Here is a 21,352-nt window from a genome sequence, read left to right on the forward strand (position 1 = left end):
AGAATTTTCTGTTTCATGAATATACATTCCTGATTTTGCTCGGTCTTCAAAATTTGTTCTATTTCTCCTTCTCAGCCTCCAATACCATCTCCTTCACCTAATTTCTTGTCATTTGTTTACTACAATAAAATGTGCATTGATGATAGCATCGGAAAATGTTTGTGGTAAAATGAATGATGTATTTGTTTTCTGTGGCTGCTGTAACAAATTATCACAAACCAGGTGGCTTAAACAGAAGTTTATTCTCTCACAAGTCTGGGGACTAGAAATTCAAAACCAAAACATCAGAAGGGCCACTCTTCTTCTGAAGGCTCTAGCGCAGACTATGTTCTTTTTCTCTTCTAACTTTAGGTAGCTATTGTCATTCCTTGACTGTTGTACCCATCACTCCTCCTCTGTGGTCTACATCCATGGTCACATTGCACCTCCTCTTTGTCTGTCCTCTCTGTTTTCTTGTCACTAAGTTTAGGGACTATCTGGAAAATGAAGGATGACTCCCTTATCTCAAGATCCTCAACTTAATTTCAGTTGCAAAAACCATTTTATTATTACTCTTTATTTAAAATCAATTAATTCTCATATATTACTAGTTTTAGATGTACAGTTCAGTGATTAATCAGTCTTATATAATTCCCAGTGCTCATTACATCATGTACCCTCCTTAATGTCCATCACCCAGTTACCCCATCCCCCTATGCCTTTCCCCTCCAGCAACCCTCAGTTTGTTTCCTATGATTAAGAGTCTCTTATGGTTTGTCTCCCTCTCTGATTTCATCTTGTTATCCTTTTACCTCTCTTCCCATATGATTCTCTGTTTTGTTTCTTAAATCCCATATATCAGTAAGATCATATGATAATTGCCTTTCTCTGATTGATTCATTTCACTTATCATAACATCCTCTTGTTCCATCCACATTATTGCAAATGGAAAGATTTCAATTTTTTTAATGGCTGAGTAGTACTCCATTGTATATGTATGCCACATCTTAATTCATTCATCTGTTGATGGACATCTGGGCTCTTTCCATAGTTTGGCTATAGTGGACATGGCTGCTATAAACATTGGGGTGAAGGTGAACCTTTGAATTACCTCATTTATATCTTTGGGGTAAATACCCAGTAATGATATTGCTGGGTCATAGGGTAGATCAATTTCAACTTTTTGAGGAACCTCCATACTATTTTCCAAAGTGGCTATACCAGCTTGTATTCCCTCTAAATTTGTAGGAGGGTTCCCCTCTCTCCACATGCTCGCCAACACCTGTCATTTCCTGACTTGTTAATTTTAGCCATTCTGACTGGTATGAGCTGGTATCTCATTGTGGTTTTGATTTGTATTTCCCTGATGCTGAGTGATGTTGAGCATTTTTTCATGTGTCTGTTGGCCAGCAAAAACCCATTCTACAAATAAGAGAGCATTCACAAATTTCAGGGATTAGAATGTGGACATATCTTTCTGAAGGCCATCATTCAACCCACTAAAATGGTATAATAAGTAAGTGTAACATAGTTGATAGACACTATGCATTTGTATGTAACCAATATTAGTAGATAAAGTCATCATTACTTATACAGTCAATGGAAATTTAATGGCTCTAGATGGGAATAAAATAAACGTGTATTAAATAGCTACTATGCACCAGGCAGAGACGGGATCCAGGTTTCGTGTAGCCTAGAGAATTATTTTTTAGAAAATAAAACTGTAAATATACAAGTAGCTGTGAAAGTGAGTATATATTTAAATGAGGAAAGGATTTGTAATAAATTATAAAGTTTTAAAAAGCTGAAAAATACCAGAACATAAGAAAATAACCTATCACTTTTAACAATATTATTAATTGCCACTTCCGTAGTACTTGTGTAATACTTTTAAACCTCCGTTTTGGGCTCATTCTGACTAGCAATAATTTGTATATCACTTTCAAAAAAAATGGTAATTCAGTCTTTCCTCTAGCATGGTTAATGAAAATTTGTTTTGTGTTATTGATAGCTTAGAAGGCTTTTTTAGCTTCAACACAGAGGGAGTTTTATGTTTTTTATGTTGTTTTATGTTTACTATACTATTTGATGTTTACTATAAAACCACAGTTTTATAGTGTTTTACAATCACTGTGGGCAAGCTCTTGAAGAATCTCAGCACTTTGATCTGTAATATATGCCTCACTCCATGGACTTGGCGAGGTCCTCCCTAGACTTAACCCATGGACCTAACTAGGTCCTTCCAGCCCCTTGTGAACTGGTCCTTGTTAGAAGAGGGCACAAATGGCAACAAATCAAGACCTTCAGAGCCCTCTGATCCACGCAAGGAAAGAATACCATTTGTTCAGATCCCCAGGATAAACAGTGGTAGGGTCTGGATGAACAAAGAATTCTACCAGGTAAGATTTTCATAGAGGACGTGGGGAGACATGGAGATGCTGGTGACCCACAACTACCCACAGGTCTAATACCTACAGCATGACCTGCACTTCCTTTCCATATCCATGGAGGAGGACATGCTAGAATTGAAAAGGACCTGTGCAAGTGGGGACCCTGAGGCTTAAGCTTCGTAAGTTTCATCTTAAACTCACTTCTGGAGTCAGGTATTTTATATCTGTATATCTATCTACATAATTACTTTAAATCTTTAAATTGGTCATTTAAATTAGTTTGAAACAAAGATTATAAAGACCAATGAGATATTGTAAATATTACTTCCAAGTTACAGTTTTGTAAAATTTGAATTATATGTGTTATTGAGTCTGGAAAGATATGATAGACTTTGAAGTAACCCTTGAAACCTACTAGAAAGATAATTAAGATCACGTCCTCTACTAATAAATAATCAGGTGCATGTCCATTCCTTAACACATATGTGCATATATGATTAAATATAGTACTAGTTTTATTTAACACTGAATAAATATAAATCAGATTACCTGTGTACCAACCAGGAATATGCCCATTTTCACATAATCTTTTGCCTAATTTAAAAAAAAAAAGTAGATTCCATAAACCTGATCACACAATAGAAAAAAAAATACTGAGAATAACAAAATACCATTTCAAGTTCTGTCTATAACGGTTAACTTAAGCATGCAAGGTACATAATGCAGTACCTAAGAATAAACTAGTAATCTGCTTTATGTTAAAAAAAAAAAAAGAAGGAAATAGCATTCTAAGATACAGCTGCATAGACTATATGATGAATATTCAACATATGAAAAACTGACAAATTTATCTTTACTCCATCATTAAGCGTTTTTGTGACAAGCTGGGTATTCATCCCATTAGGGGTCTTTTTTGTGTGCATTCATTTAATCTAATGCTTGCTCATGCCCTTTCCTGACATCCTACAAGACTAGTCTTTTCTTTTCCAATTCTGATTACCCATATTGTTAGAAACTCATACTAAGAAAATTCTTTTCAATGATAGGAAGACAAAACCTTGGTCAAAACTCTCATTCTACTACCTAAAGACCTAATAGCTTTTCCTTCAGCCCACCTTAAAAAATGTTTTTTCAGAAATAAATGTTTTTCATTAACAAAAATATAGTAACTATTTTTGCTCAGCAGAATTCCATCTCTCTTTATACTTTCTGATTACCCCTAATTCAAGAAAAGAGAATTCCTTATTTTATAGCAGAGCCTACCATGTCAAATTCCATATTATCGAAGTAAATTATTCTTTTCATACATCATTTACTGGTGTATACAAGACAAAAGATTTGACTGGGGGATTTCATTCAGTTTTAGATCACTCAGTAAAATGACATTCACCTAATAATAGCTCATTGAAATCAATGTCCAAAATGGATTCCTGGTGTTAAGGTGGAAAACAACACTGTAATAGGATTAAACTCTGATCTCCAGACTCCCTAGTACACCACACTCATTGTGAAACTTAATCGGAGATTTTTCTGTAAACTGCTGAAAACTGGCAAACCTAAGCACTAGAAGATTTCACAGGTCCTTTCCAAATATTTGACAAGAAAGAATATTCTCCACGTTAAAAGAAAAAAATGCATGTGAAAAGTACATCATCAAGGTAACAACAGAATTGTGGCTCCTTCATTTATTATGTATTCAGTGCCTTGTTTATGTATTTCACTGCCCCTGGGTTCATGACCAAACATCAATACATGTTAACACATTTTCAATATTTATAAGCTAAAAGCTTAGATCCAAGTGTTATCAATAATGGTCCTGCTACTCCATTCATTCTCACCAGCATCTCAATTATACTGCCTACCAATAAGCATCCTCAGGAATTAATGCAGGCTAACAGTTTTTAAAAATGTAATCTAAGGCTGCTTTAGGGTTAGGATTGCCAAATGTCTCACTCACACCATTGCCTCCCTTCTTTTAAATACTTCCTCTAGAAAGGATTTTGTTTTTCCATATGACAGAAAGTATAAACAGGTGGCTGAGCTCAAAATTATACTTGCATAGTGATCATACCAAAGTTAAATAGGAAAGAGTATTGCCTACTAATATAAATAGCACTGACTGGTAAATAAGATAGATAAATGTCAGAAATGAAAGTCTGTCTAAACAAAGATGAGCGAGAAATGGTACGTATTTACCATAAACATTCAGCAACATAACAGGCTGTTTCATTGAACTAGTTTTATTTAACACTTTACTTTGTTAAAATAAATGTGAGAATCTGAGTAAAACAGTTTTTCAAATGACATTGTTCCCATTAATAATGCACATGCATGAAGAAGACGAATATAAAAATCTTTATATAGAAAATCCATATCAGATAATCTTTATAAATACATCTAATCAGAATTTGATTTGTAGGAATTTAAAGAATGCATAGAGTCCCACTGTCCTGAAGGAGTAAACATTTCTTCCTTAATTGTTACAAGAAAAACTCAATTAACAATATCTTGCCAGAAATGGACGATGAACCCTGGCTATATGGGAGTTTCCTAGAAAATACACAATTTAGTTGTTGTTGTTGTTATTGAAGAATCTTTTAAAAATATTAGGCTATTTTATTTTACCATGATAGAAGAGAAATTATTTAACTATTGAAATCTATTTGAGTTCCTAACATACTGATTTCTGATTAATTAAGGTTTCATCCACAGAAACCTAAATTGGTATTTGAATCCTAGCACATGTTTATGTCCAAATTGGAAGAGTTTCTCTAGTTTGGAAGTGTGTTTTTAATTATTCGGCAATAAGCCAGTGCTATAATGACACGTGATCATCACCAAGCATCTACCAAGTGGACTTTCCTTTTTTTTTTTTGGTGTGAAAGAAATTCATTTGAATACTAAAATCAGATGAATCAGTGCTCCACTTGGATGTTCTCATACTCTTTTTCACCTTAAATTAATCCTCATACACAAATCTTAGTCCACTCCCCAAACTAAATAGATTCTCTAAATAGAAGAACTACAGGGAATGTGTCCTACAGGGAATGTGGATATGGAAGCCCTATATCAGCCTGGGAGAAAAAAATAAAGTGACAGTCTGAATTTAATTCAAAAAATTATCTATTACAGCCGAATTTTCAGAGGACTCCAAATCCAAAACAAAGATGAAGTTGACATTGTTGTTTGCCTGACAATAGTGCTGAAAATTGTGATTCAGGTCAGTGAAATATGCTAGAGATGGCTACGAAGGAAGTTTTCAGCCACCTCTCACAGTCGTTTCTTTCCTGAAAGATGGGTTTAGATTCTCCCTCCCCCTCCTACCTCTCTCCATCTCCCTTTCTTTCCACCCCGCTCTCTCTCTCACACACACACACATTCGACGTGACTGTCATGTATCAAATGTTCATATATAGGATACATTTAATCCTCATTACATTCTGAGAGTTGATCTACCGATGAATATGGGCATTGCTTAGAAATAGTCACATATTTCAATATCACACTTGCCCAACAACTTCAAATCTCTGCCATCCTAATAAGAATCAGAAAATCAAGTGTTTTATCAAAGGGCTCAAGACAGCAAAAAAATAGAGGTCAAAAGCTGAACCCAAAGCTCAACTCTGATATTACAAAATTTGTGTTTTTAAATATTACCCAGTTACTACTTTTTCCTACTTCTGACAGAATTCTGCTTAGTACAGACACAATTTTTTATAGTACATAGCAGATTAAAAGCAGAAAATTAAAGAGGGAAAGCACATGTTTCAGACAGCCAAAAAAGCTGCTTAAAGACATATATAATGCAATATCCAAAAAATCAGTATATATATATTAAATGCCGTTACAAAGAATCATAATGGTCATTTAGCCTAAGGACATATGACTCAATGACCCCAAAACTCCAAAAAGTACCAGTTACACAGTACTAACACCTACAAGTGATATAATTTTACTATAACTGATGTAGTAGAAAGACGGGTTTTATAGAACTTTTTCTGTTAGAAAATGGTTTAAAAATATAGGCTGATAATAAAGCCACCTTTTTGTTGTTATGAAATTTATTTATGAAGAATGCTGCATTCATTGATGATAGGTATTTATTAATTGCTGTAGGAACTTAATGTTTTTGGATATCACACACTCTGAGAATCTCACATACATACTTTGCATCATAGACTGTTCTCTAAAAATGAAGAAAACAAAACGGTATATTAATATCCTTGGGCCTATTTAGAATAATGTGAAAAGAATATAGGTCAAGCAAATAATCAGTCTGATTAACAAACCCCAACCCAATATTGCTGGTAGTTTCTGAGGTAAAAAGTAGAGCAAACAGGAAAAACAAATGACAAGAGGAAAAAAAGAAAGGCTAGAATAACTTGCCTCAAAATATGGCAAAAAAAAAAAAAAAGGAAAGATTGTTACTGAAAAAGATAATCTATATTATGTGAAATTTGTGTTATCTAAAAGAAGATAAGAGAAGGGAGAGTGGAAAGAAAGTAGTAAGGCCCAATATTTTAGGATGGAAACAATCAAGATTCAAGTCCTTCTGAAAGAAAGGCTCCAGGGCTCCAGGAAATCTAATCCCTGGGAAAAGGACTGTTATCACTTTGACCCAAAGATCAGCCTTCAGACCACCTCTGAGAAATAGACAATTGTGAGCATGAATAGTCTAGCCAAAACAGAAAACCGTCTGCATTTCTGTTGTAAGGTACATAACTACGTCTTACTACTTTCGTTTTAGGAATTAAAAAAAAAAAAAAAAATTCAACTGCTGTGAAATGATAGACCCATAAATAACCTTGTCCCAAGTATTAGAAATGGGCTGCAAAACCGGAAACTGATTAAAGTATTTTCCTTCATCTTTCTCCCAACTCTAATAATTTCTTTCCTTTCTTTTCGTCCTTTGTGTGAAGGACAAAGCCTGTCGAGATTCACGCCTGCAACACAAACACAACCATCTTTCCTCCAGGTCCCAACCCAACTGTAGATCCATCATTTCAAATGACAATTCCATAGGAAATCAATATCTTCAAAGGAAGATTGCTTCAACTACTGCAGCGTGGACTGTGGGTACAGCCAGTGAATTCAAGAGAGCACACCCATTTGTAGCTGCTGCTCATTCGGGCGGGATTGATTGCAGGTAACCTTCCTTGGAGGGGATGTGGAGGAGCTATTCATTTCTTCTTCTCTTTTCAACATGCTCCTCTATTTTGGATCAAATAACAAGAGTGCTGAATTATAAGTAGCAGCAGGAGATAAACAAACACCCTGGCCCACTCAAAATGCTAAATAATAACTCCACCTGTTGTTTAAAGATTGATGTTCTTTCCACTCAGCGTATTCTTTCTTCATATTCCACATTACTAATAGTGGTTACGATTCACTAATATTACATCTCAGGATTCTCCATGCGAAAAACTGTGCTGTAGTCCGATTCACAGAGCTTTTTTGAACACTATAATCAAATACAACCTTAAAATCCACAAAAACCCAAAACCTGAGATTTTTTTTTTCCTGCTTCCAACTTTTAAAACTGATATACATATTCTTAAAATACATTTTTTAAACTTTTTCCCCCAAGTATGTGTAGTGCATACTACACAGTGTCATACTAGACTACACATTTTGAAGAAAAAAATTAAGATTTGGAAGGGAAAAGAAAACAGTACAACACTGGAAATTCATCTTCCAAAGATAATCATTATTTTATCTTAATCTGTTTTCTTCTCATCTTTTTCCATATGATTGTTTTTACATAGTTAATCTCAAACCGAGGTTGCAATTTTATGTGTCCTTTTTAAAACTAAAAACACAAAACATTTCCCATAGTCAGGGACACAGTTCATCAATATCATACTTCAGGGTTATATAATAATTTATTTTGCATAAGTACCATAATCTACTTAATCATATCACTACTGCTGATATCTAAGTTGTATTCAACATAGTCTTTTGTGATCAGACACAACTCTGAGATAAACACTGATGTGTATTTCAAAGATCTTTGACATATTGATAAAACACTTTCTAAAAGAACTGTTGACATGTTTCTCTTTAGATATGTATTTTTTTAAATAAACCTCTTTTTGCTGATCCCTGATGGAGACCATCAAAACTGTCCAGATATCTGCATGTCAGTGTATGAAATATGTTTTCTCTAAGAAGAGTTGAAATGGAAGATGGTTCTATATTACCAGGTAAATCAGCCAAAGAAAAAAGTGACTACCAGTTTAAGCCACAAACGTTTGTCTTATGGTACATGAGTTGTCAGGCCCTCTAACACCAAGGCTTAATAGTGATCCCACAAAAGTAAATGCAATATTCACTTTTCCCTCAGCACACTAAGTATGATGAAAAAGACAGAAAGAGACAGGGAATATATAAAATTCGGAACTGCATCAGACACAATGAATACTTCAATCTCAGACCCATTAAGGTGAGGAAGAGAAAAAAGCCCTAACAATTAGTAAGTACATGAGTCAAATCAGCCCCCACTCCATGTCAGAACTTTGTATTATCTTACAATTGACCAATTTTCTAATTTTAAGAAAAGACCAACTAGTGTTAGTTAGAAAAAATGATCACGTGACAGTCAACAGCAAAGAGTTTAAGTTGTGTCTCTAACAAGCTCTGTGACCTTGGACAACTCAAATAATCCCTCTGAATAACAGTGTCCTCTGTGAACTCCTTGGCCAGGAAAATTAATCTAAATTTCTTTGGAAATTTAAAATTCTGTACTTCTCTCCGACTTATATGCAGCAGGATAAAATCTGTAGATGGTTTCCCTCATTTTTCTTACTATTGTCTGCCCATATACCCAGGGATAGTCCCTGCCAAAGGAGGAGAGTAGGGTACAGACCAAAACAAATAATTCAAATGGGTTTTTAGAGCATATAGCATAGGTACTAGTCTGAAGGTCAAAACTCTATTTGCAAGACCCACCCACTTGAAAAGGGAAGATGTCTACTAGAATTCTAAATATCTGGTTTTGTTTATCAGGAGTAAGAAGGAGTAAGAGCAAAGGATTATAGTATCACTTCTCAAACTGGTGTTCAGGGCCCACCCGTAAGTCACAAAAACAATTTCCTGGGTCTAGGCTGCATTGTTTTGTTTGTTTGTTCCCTAGTGAATTAGAACAGAGTACATTGCAATTAGTAAGACTAAGGTAAGTGTGTGATTTGGGGGGTCGATATGAAAATGTACCTCTCACAAAGGGTTTCTATCAAAAAGAAATTTGAAGAATACTAGTCTAGATTACAACGCACATTAGGGTGGAGGAGGAATATGCTTATGTAAGTCCCGTTGTCCAGAACCTTCATATGTTCATGGGTGATATGGGAGATTGAGCTTGGAGAGGACCTGAGGAGGGAAGCTATGCGCAACTTCTCAACTGTTCTACCAGACTTTCTTCCCATTGACGGCCTGAAACCCAGAGAAACGGGGTCAATAGAAACCACCAAAACTTTCATGAGAATATGAAGGCAGGAAAAAAAAAAAAGAAAAAACTCCACGTCTTGTATGGATTTTGGAGACAGGCAGCCTGATGGTGTGATGCTCGCCAACAAGGAGCCACTACTTTTAAGCATAAATTACAACAGGACAGGCATAGACAGAGAAGTACCTTGAGATTAGTGCCCACTCCACCATTTTTCCTTGAATCCTGTGGGATATGGAGAGAATCAGAAAAGACTCTCTTGCCCAAGTAAGGGAGAGAAATAAATGAAAATTAAGATATAGTGTCCCTGAGGAATAAGGGGATGAAAAGTATGGTAAGAGTGAGGAGGCTTCCAGCACAGAATGAACTTCCCAGAATGCTCACTGCATCCTGCTGACACAGAACAGAGGGTAAGGTATGCTGACACTGAACACAGCAGATAGCAACCCCAGACCTACCACCTCCCTTCAATGTCATGAAAACATGGAAGCGTCTAAGAACCTAGAACCTTCTGAGGAAGAGAAGCAGGAAAGGAGACTTAAAGTTGCCAGAGTTTATCCAGAAGATACAGCTTTAGATTGGAAGTTACCTTGATTTGGCAAGATTGATTCTCATTACAGTGGAAATGGGGAATTGGAATACATGTTAAGTTGATTAAAAAAGAAATATCAAATCTGTGGGTTTTTTATTCATTACATATTCCTCTTATATTAGATTTTAAATACTTTTAAAAGCATAAGATATTTTGTTGTTTTTAAATCACTTAGTTCTGAGGCCAATATCTTCCACATAATGACTGATCAATAAATGTTACTTTCAGGGCTTCCAAAACTTTTTATTGGCATGGCATATATAAGAGTTGGAACTTGGGCACCTGGATGGCTCAGTCTGTTAAGCATCTGCCTTAGGTTCAGGTCACGATCTCAGGGTCCTGGTACTGATCAAGTCCCAAGTCAGGCTCCCTGCTTTGCGGGGAGTCTGCTTCTCCTTCTGCCCCTCACCCCAGTCTCCACTGCTAGGGCTCTCTCTTTCTCTCTCTCAAATTAGTAAATAAATAAAATCTTTGAAAAAATAAAAATAATAAAAATAAAAATAAAAATTGGAACCCATATTGTGGGTTTGATAAAGTGAAAAAGGTTCACTTGCCCAGAGCCTGGGGTCACCACATGCCCCTTTGATGTTATCTTAAGATTAATGGAGTCAACCAATGCTAACACAAGCATTTCAAAGCATGTAGTCTATTGTATTACTAAAAAAAATTTCATAATGGATTAAAATTATTTGTGTGATGCTTAACATGTACCACATACAAAACACCACATTTACTATAGGACACACAAACATTATAGCAAATGTCTGCAGTTTCTGGTTAAGGCAATCAAATCTTTCAACACCTTGTAAATACGAAGAAAACTTCTCTACACGAGTGTCTATAGTGATCCCTGTATATCAGCAGATTAGACTGATAATACTATATAGCATACAAGTATTCAAGACATTAATTTAGAATTTATGCCAAATATGAACCATTATTTCTTAAATGTTCCATAAATAATCAGCAACACTTCCCTGTTTATTAGCAATGGCTCCATAAACAAGACCCTTAGTACACAGAAATGTCAGAGGTCCTACTACAATCAATTACAAATAGGTTATATATTATTTTTTCTATTGCTTCTAAATGTCATGATGATTTTCCCTGTTTTGAAGTGTGCTTTTATTGCATTCTGGATTGTTTTATTACTCTAAAAATCCATTTGAGTCATTTTTAAGTCCAAAAGTATATTTTACAAAGTGACCACATTGATTCTTTTGATCTCTACTGAATAAATAATGTTCATTTTTAATGACCTATTATTTTTCCAGGAGATCATGAAAATTTAAAAATAACTCTCTTGCTGGAACTCATGTCAATCAACTACAATGATACAATAGAGAATTATTGCTAAATATAAAAAAAATTCCACCATAAATTAGATAAGAGAATAATCTTATTCTAGGAAATAGGATCAAAGAGGGAATGATTTTCTTTTAATAATTAGTCAAGAATCCAGCAATGTTGACTTAATTATTTTAACAGTATGTTCAAAATACTGTGAAAAAAGAAATTTTGTTACTTTTTTTAAGTGAATCTTTTACCAGAATTGCAGTTTACTATATTACATACAAATTAAATAAAGGTATTCCTTTTGGTGCCAGTGGTCCCTGAACACAAATAACCTAAAGGCCACATTCCACTATCACCCTCTCCACAAAGCCTTCCCTGAGCCTCCAACCCAGAAACTGGCCTCTCCCTCTTCTCGACTCCAGAAACACATAGCATCTAAACTACTGAAATAGCACCTATCATATGTGTCCTTATAAAGTAATTCAAGAAAAGACAACATTCATCCCAAAACAGAAGAAAAGTCAAAATATCTCAAATTATTCAATAAAGGTCATAGCCATATTGAGGGGTATAATATCTCATTTATATTTTAAAAATCTGTTCCAAAGGGAACCATAAAGTTGGATTTTGTTAGAACTAATGGAAATAGCAAAGTGTTTTAACCATAATGAGGTTAAATCTCTCATTTTAAGGCTTTAGTTCATAAATATTTTATTTATTAATATATACACCAAAGAAGTAATCTACATATTTATGTGTGAATTCATAGCAATGTACTTGTTCTTTTGCCCAAAGTGACCTGTCAACATTAAAGTGCCTGTACTAAACAATAAAGTTACTTGTAATCAAAAGTGCATTTCTCCAAAATAATAAATACATTGGCAATGTCTAATATCATGTTTCTAGCCCTTTAGTAAACACATCAGTTCCACATGAGGATATTCATTTTCATTTTTCCTCCTCTCTCCTTTATAACAATGAGTTAAATTTTCACTGCAATCAATGTACAATGGGCTGGACAACCTCAGTCCACAAATTATAAAATGCATGTTAAGGATTGAGCACAGTAACTAGTTCACTGTAAATGCTCAATAAAAGGTTGCCATGAAACAAGTCTTACGTTGTTGCACACATCAGAAATACATTTAGAACTGCCTGGCAGGACAAAAATGAATTATCCAAAGGACATTATTTTATGAAATCTAAAGGAAAACTGAATAACCAAGTTATGGGGAAAACAAAGAAGCACCTGGATCTTAGGTAAAATTTAGACCAAGAACTTAACACCATTAGGTCACTCAGTGCTTCCTCCCTCGTCACACCAGCTTCATTCTTTCTAGATGCAGAAGCCTTTCTCAACACATATGACCATATCAACTGGCAATCCCATGCCTACGTATTTACTCAAGTGAAATGAAAACTTAGTTCACACAAGAACCTCATATACAAATTATTATAGGTTTATTCATAATTACCTAAAACTAGAAACAACCCAAATGTCTCTCAAGTGAGGAATGAAGAATCAGTGGTACATTCACATGCTAGAATATTACTCAGTGAATAGCAATAAAAGAACAGACTATGATAAATGAAGCAACATGCATGCCTCTTAAATGTATTTCACTAAATGGAATAACTCAGACTCAAAAAGATATGCACTATATGATTCCATTTATAAGACATTCTTGTAAATGCAAAACTATAGAGACAGAAAATATGTCAGTGGTTCCAGGATTGGTGCAGGGGAAATTCTCAACTACAAAGGAGTTCAGAGAAATCTGGGGGATAGGAGTGCTGGAGCTCTTTCTATATCTTGGTTGTGATGACATTTACACCACATTTCCATTTACTGACTTTCCTCAAATCCAAAGGACAGTACACTAAAATGGGTGAATTTTACTTTATGTAAATTATACCTTAGAAGTTTTTGAAAAAGAAAAGACAAAACATGGCTTGGAAGGAAGGACATGACAAATATTGAAGAGATAAAAATACTGAAGATATTGTTTTGGATATAGATCATAGGAGTCCCTGAAATTAAAAACAACAACAACAACAACAACAAAACTGAGCAAGTGGATAAAACAAATACTAAAAACTAATATGCAAGAAAACTTTCTTAAGTTCCAGACTTGAAAAACTCATGTACCTTACAGACTTGGAATTACTTTCACTAAGTTGTACTCTAAAAAATTACTGAACTTTAAAGGGAAAAAATATGTTTGGGCATTTTTTTAAAAGCACTTATCTTATAAGAAAAAAAAATTAGATTATCATCAGACTTTGATAGCAATGTCTATGCCAGAAAAAAAAAGAAATAATATATTTTATTATTATCAATCTCAATCTCAATCTCAATGATAGAATATGTGCTCAAGCACCTTATACGCAGCAAAACTAATTTTCAAATACAAAGGGCATAAGGCAAACTATTACAGATGTTCAAGAATTCAGGAATACTCTCATGAGAACTTTCTAAGGAATCTACTAAGAAAAGAATTCTGGCAACCAAAATGACTACAGAAATATCAACATAAGCACTGATGACTGAGCATTATATTTATAATTACATTGAGAACTAAAACTAAATGAATTAAACTAAAAGGTAATTTTTATATACTCAGACCTTATAATTCAACCACTAAAAAATGAAATGAGCAAGGAATGTGAATAGCATGTACAAAAATTACTTTAATTGTGTTCCATGCTTGTATTGATAATTGTCATATTAGTAATGTCATTTTAAGGCTTCTGTATGTATAATCTAGGATAAAGGAAATAAGAAATTTTAATTCTACAATCTCCTATGTCCTTGAGACGAGGTTACATAAAAAACCCATAGAACCTACATTTATTGGAAAATATCTATATAAACTCATATATTATTTTTGGATATGTATATATTCAAAGATACATTATTTCTGTGTGCTTCTCACCTCTGCCTACAAACTTAATTTTATTAAAATGCCAAGAAACAATGACTAGACCAACATAAACGGGCATCCAGATTTTAAACTCGAAATCCAACTTACCACTGAATAATCCAGAGTTTGATTTTTTGGAAAAAGGACTGAGAACCGACATGGGAAATATGCAAGATAAAGCCAGAAATTCTTGTCAAACCAGGCAGAGAGTAGAGAAAGGAAGCAATCAAAAGCTACCGGAATCCTGTCAAAACACTCATGAGTCAAATGGAAGAGTCTCCCACCAGGCAAAAATGAGACAACTTATGCTTCAGGAAAAAAATAATGCCAAGATACTGAAACATATCACAACACATTTAAATCTATGAGTTCATAATGATCGGGAAAAAAGCCAATAGGTCTCTGCAAGATGATCGGAAATCAATTCTGTATCTTGGAAACTGGTAAATTACAAGAAATAATTAAACCTTGGTACTGTCTTCCTTTTTATACCTATCACTCCCTTGAGTTTCTTTCAGTTTAGCACCCTGGTGTGCAGGTAATAAACTAATAAAGAAATTCAAGGGAGTGGTAAGTATAAAAGTCAAGGTAGTGGTTTCTATTGGGGCAACTGGGATTCGGATAGGGCACGTGGACGGATTCTAGGATGGCAGACAAAATTTTATTTCCTGCTCAGGTAGTGGCTAAAAGGGTGTTCACATTACATTAATTCATGAAGCTACATATATTTTTTGTGGTTTTACATATTTGTTTTACTTTAAAACAAAATACAGAAACCTGACAAATAGATTCTTATGTTTTTCTAGAGAGCAAATACAGAAGAATTGCGAAGGTAAGTTTGGAAAAAGGAATAATATGAGATCACTTTCTCTACTGGTTAAAAATATAAAGATTTGGTAACTAAAACGGTATGGTACTAGGAGGAACACAAGTACAGAGATGAATGGAACATTATAGCTCAAGCTTTTAAACTCATACACAAAGACTTGATATGAAAACTACCTAATTCATACAGTAATTAAACATACATTTCAAATTGATTTAGGATCTAAAACTGAAAAAGTAAACTGTAAAGGAGTTAAATAAAATATAGATTAGGTTGGGGGGCTAAGCAAGGGAATACTTTTTAAGATACTCATAAGATTCAGAAAACATAAAAAGAAAATATTGACATTTGAACAAATGGGAAAAAATCTCAAAGATAAAATATATCATAACTAATTTTTCAAATGACAAAGATTATGTATTAGTAGCTTATATGATGGGCAAAAGATTATTATCCCCTCCATAGAAAAAAGGTTTATATATTTAAAAAGCAATAATCTAATAGAAAAGCCAAAGGTCACAAATAGGTGATAGACGAGGGAATAGAAAATACATATATATACATACACATATCTATTCATTATAGAAAATAATGCTCAACTTCAATGCCATTCATAATTTTTAACCTATTGGATTTGCAAAAAAAAAAAAAAAAAAAAGTTTAAATTAAAAATAACCAACCTTTAAGAATATACAGGTATAGGCAGTTGGGGTAAATTGGAAGGGGTGGTGAATCATGAGAGACTATGGACTCTGAAAAACAACTGAGGGGTTTGAAGTGGCAGAGGGGTGGGAGGTTGGGGTACCAGGTGGTGGGTCTTATAGAGGGCACGGAGTGCATGGAGCACTGGGTGTGGTGAAAAAATAATGAATACTGTTTTTCTGAAAATAAATAAATTAATTTAATTTTAAAAAAAAGAAATTTAAAAAAAAAGAATATACAGGTATAGAGGTATACAGGTACAGGTACTGTCACAGAATCTTTTCTCCTCTCGGAAATCTTTTAATTATTTATTATTATCATTTTTAATGGTAGCAATAGAGTTTACTAAGCTGGCTGTTAATGCAGGTGCTAGGGCTTATCCATGGTGCTCTTGATGTACAAACCCCAGATGTTCTGCCAATCTTCTTTTGCAATGACTCCAGAAAACTGACACCTAAGTGGATGTCGTACACAAGCTCATCATCTGTTATCTTCACGTGGCCAAAAGCTGCTGCCAGACACAGCACTTTATTCATCCAGAATCTATCTTGGACTTCACTTTTATCCACTATGGCCACCACATTCTCATTGTGGCTCAGCAAGGAAGGGAATTTGCTATCCTCATTACAGGATATGTAGGATCTGCTTGATCAGAGATTCTGAGGCCAAAAAAGTACCATACTTCTTGGCCACCTTCCGGACTAATTTTTTATTCTTGTTGAATTTCTTCAGTACCTTAATGTCCATGTGGGGACTATCCATAACCTTGGCCTCATCACAGATGCCACTGGTCCTCCAAAACACATACAGAGAACTTGGGGCAGGGAGTGGAATTAAGCCTGATGGTGCCCAAGAGGTGTTTGTCCTTACTAAGAGTCAGAGTTCTTCAAAATGATCTGCAGCTCCACCATCTACAAAAACGTACAGTAAAGTATCCAAAAACCTCCTGGTAGCAGCACAGGACCTTCCCTGCCTCCCCCCACCCCAACCCCTGGCCTTGTATAGAGTGTCACGGGAGATTTTACTGCCCATAGTGCCTCACTTCACAATAACTGGAGACTCCTGGAAATCTTTTAAATGAATATAGCAATTTTGAACCTAAATAAATTATCTCTTTCATACTTCTCATCTTTTTGTCTTTTGTGCTGAATTTTAGGTAAACTCCTTTGTTCCATCTTCTTAATCATTAATTAAATCTTCATCTCTGATTATTCTACTGTTAGACCATTTACTGAGCTTTTTACTTTGATGATCTCAAATTGGCTAATTTTTTTAAGCCTGTCATTGTTTCCTGGTTGCGTTAGCTTCTTTTATCTCTTTAAGGATATCAATTACACTTCCTTAAAATCCTACTTGTTCTTTAATTCTGTTTTCCCTGGTACTATCCATGAAATTTCATGGATTCAGTTACTGGTAGTATTCAGATGCATGCCCATCTTCTGCTTTCTTTGTGCATTGGCTCCTACCCAATCACCTCCTTTCCTTCTTTTGCAACAACACACAATGCTGGAATAAGCACCCTTAAACTCCTTATACACTAATATTTTCCCTTTGGGAGGATGGATTCACAGAAGTTGGTGAAATAGTTGTTCATGATAAATTTAACAGATAATGTCAAATTATGTTACTTATAAGTTGGAATAATTCCCACATCCACTAGCAAACTGTTAGCTAGCCTCATTTCCCCATATCATCACCAGCTTTGCTGATTTTTTCAAGCTAGATTTTGGATTTCTCTAAGTACTGCTAGTGCAGTATGAATTAGATATTACCTTCTTTGCAGCTATACTTAAATACTCACTATTTGGCTGAATGAGCGCATAAGTTCAGCCTCTGGATCTCTGTTACAATGCTTTCTTTTTCTCCCCATATTAATTTTCACATACTTGCATACTACATAATATACTCATATATTATATCCACTGTTTAATGTTTGTCTTCCCCTACTGAAACAAGAAGCTGGAAACTCTATTTTGTTCATAGATATTTCCAAGTGCCTAAAACATTGGCATGTAATAGCTACTCAGTATATATTTGTTGAGTAAATGAATGACTATATAATAATTCACTTAATATCCTAGTAAAAACTTAGAATATTTCTTCCTGAAAAAAAATTTCTGCAAAGTGCTTATTATAAATATGGATCTGCTTCCTCTAACAAATGTTACGAACTCCTACAATCATGTATACATTCCAAGCTGGCTATACAACAACTTGCTCTAAGAGGAAATCAATATAACATGATTCTTTCTTGGAACCCATTCAGGAAGCATAAGCCACCAGCAGAAACAAAAGAATACATGCTCATCATAAGTGGCAGTTGAGTGTAGACCCTGCGTTTTTGAGTGTGGACACTGTCTCAGAGAAAGGTTTAAATATATTCATAATTAATTTATCAAGTAGATGGCTTGTTCTGGAAGTAACAATAACAAAATAACATTAGCCTAGTTAAAGTAAATATTGTTTGTCACTTTAATATACTAAACATCAAATAATATAATTTTAAATGAGGTGACAATATATATACCAATAAGATAGTCTCCTATTTTTAAGGTGATCTTAAAAATACTACTTCCATGTAACACTTTGTAGTTTTCATTAGAGCCTCACAACTCTGGGAGCTAGGTGGTATAAATATTAAGTTAAGTGACTGATTAGTAAGGGAGGAAGCCAGTACTTGAATACACATCTTTGGAAACACCTCTTTCTGAAGAAGCAAGAGATTAAACAAAAAGCAAATATTTGGAGTCAGAAGTAGATTTCTATTCTAACTCTGTAATGACCAGATATGGAAACATCAGCCACTGAATTATCTAACTCTAAGCCTCAATTCAACATCTATTTATTTGCCATTAGGCAGGGAAGGATAAGAAAACAGCCATGCATCAAAGGAAGTTAATTATCCAATTATCTATACATTTTAAATATACTAAAAGTTTGTTATTTATATTGTTCATTCACAACGTTTCTCTGAAACATAACATTGTCCTCTATTTTCCTCCTGTTTACAAGATGCTGCTGGATCTAAGAATTCACTGTTGTGGAATTTATCCTTCTGCTACCACCCAACAGGGCTACTAAAGCTGGACCAGCCACCTGACACACTGCTATGAAATTGTTAAGAGAAGGATGCTCTGTTGTTTTACCTCTGTTATCCTTCCTGTCTTCAAACACATCTGTCGCCAAAGGTACAAAATTCATGCCAATCCTATTCTACCCCTATGCCCAACTTCCAGTCCCCAAGACTTCAAGCTTTTAGAGATGCATAAAGATTAATCTTGGTAATGAATCAAGTTAGGGCACAAAGTTCCTTTTCTCCTGTTTCTCTTCTCTTCTGCCCTTTTGGGCTAGTAATTTCCTTAAAACTCTATAATCAGTTTAACAAATACTCCTTGAGTGCCTTCTATGCTGACAGTACTAAGGTGCTAGGAACAGAAAGATATGTAGAGCACAATCCCTATCCTTAAGGAGATTATAGTTTATTAGGGGAGAGAGATAATTAAAGAAATCAAATTGCTATAATTCAATATATACAGTGGTTAAAGATAAGCTCAAGGTTTTATAGAAAGAGAGAGGAGGAACACTCCATTCTAAGAGTGGAAATCATGCTAATAAAAAACTACAAGAATGCACTATTGGGTATTTACCCTAAGGATACAAACGTAGTGATCCAAAGGGGCACATGCACCCGAATGTTTATAGCAGCAATGTCCACAATAGCCAAACTATGGAAAGAACCTAGATGTCCATCAACAGATGAATGGATCAAGAAGATGTGGTATATATACACATCTGGAATACTATGCAGCCATCAAAAGAAATGAAATCTTGCCATTTGCGACAACATGGATGGAACTAGAGCGTATCATGCTTTAGCGAAATAAGTCAAGCAGAGAAAGACAACTATCATATGATCTCCCTGATATGAGGAAGTGGTGATGCAACATGGGGGCTTAAGTGGGTAGGAGAAGAATCAATGAAACAAGATGGGATTGGGAGGGAGACAAACCATAAGTGACTTTTAATCTCACAAAACAAACTGAGGGTTGCTGGGGGGAGGGGGTTTGGGAGAAGGGGGTGGGATTATGGACATTGGGGAGGGTATGTGCTTTGGTGAGTGCTGTGAAGTGTGTAAACCTGGTGATTCACAGACCTGTACCCCTGGGATAGAGTATTACGCCTCCATCAGAAAGGATGAATACCCAACTTTTGTAGCAACATGGACGGGACTGGAAGAGATTATGCTGAGTGAAATAAGTCAAGCAGAGAGAGTCAACTATCATATGGTTTCACTTATTTGTGGAGCATAACAAATAGCATGGAGGACATGGGGACTTAGAGTGGAGAAGGGAGTTGGGGGAAATTGGAAGGGGAGGTGAACCATGAGAGACTATGGACTCTGAAAAACAATCTGAGGGTTTTGAAGGGACGGGGGGTGGGAGGTTGGGGTACCAGGTGGTGGGTATTATAGAGGGCACGGATTGCATGGAGCACGGGGTGTGGTGCAAAAATAATGAATACTGTTATGCTGGAAATAAAAATAAAAAAAAAAAACTACAAGAAGTGAAATCTGATCTTATAGCATGGGTAGGAATTAGCAAGTGACAAAGAGTGTTACAGGTGGAAAAAGAATACAAATAATTACATAGAAGAATGACGCCAAAGGTTTTGTTCAGGTTACAGATGGTATTTCTGGGCATAAAATGCGCTTAAGTTTTGAACATGTGCATTCAAGGTGTCTGCAGGACAATTAAGTAGAACTGTTTTTCAGGAAGCTTAGGAAAAAAGTCAAGACAATATATCTAACTGCAACCAATAGTATAAAAAGATGAAGACAAGTACAACTGAGAAAAATCAAATAAGGTCTGAAGGAGGGAGAGCATTGCTATTTTATATGGCATGGTTAGGAAATGCTTCACTTTTAGGGTGATTTTTGAGCAAAGATCTAAAGTGAGAAGGTGAGTTAGAGGAATCATTCCTAGATAGTAGGATATCTAGATAATAGGAATTCCTATTCCTAGGAATAGAGCTTTCCAAGAAAAAAGAAATAGCAAATGCAAAGATCTTGAGTTATGAGTGTGCTTGGACTGGGAAACAACATGGGGTCGGTATGGATGAAAAAATACTACAAATGTAGAAAGAAAATAGAAGGAAGAGATGTCAGAGAGAGAATAAGGAGCCAGATGAAGAAGAGCCTTAATG

General features: G+C 35.0%; 1 pseudogene; it reads right to left on the reverse strand.

Moving 5' to 3' along the window:
- Positions 1-16,519: 16,519 nt before the first annotated feature.
- LOC116587184 lies at positions 16,520-17,061 on the reverse strand (annotated as a pseudogene).
- Positions 17,062-21,352: the final 4,291 nt, after the last annotated feature.

Source organism: Mustela erminea, chromosome 3, assembly GCF_009829155.1.
Source record: "Mustela erminea isolate mMusErm1 chromosome 3, mMusErm1.Pri, whole genome shotgun sequence".
Lineage (NCBI taxonomy): Eukaryota > Metazoa > Chordata > Mammalia > Carnivora > Mustelidae > Mustela > Mustela erminea.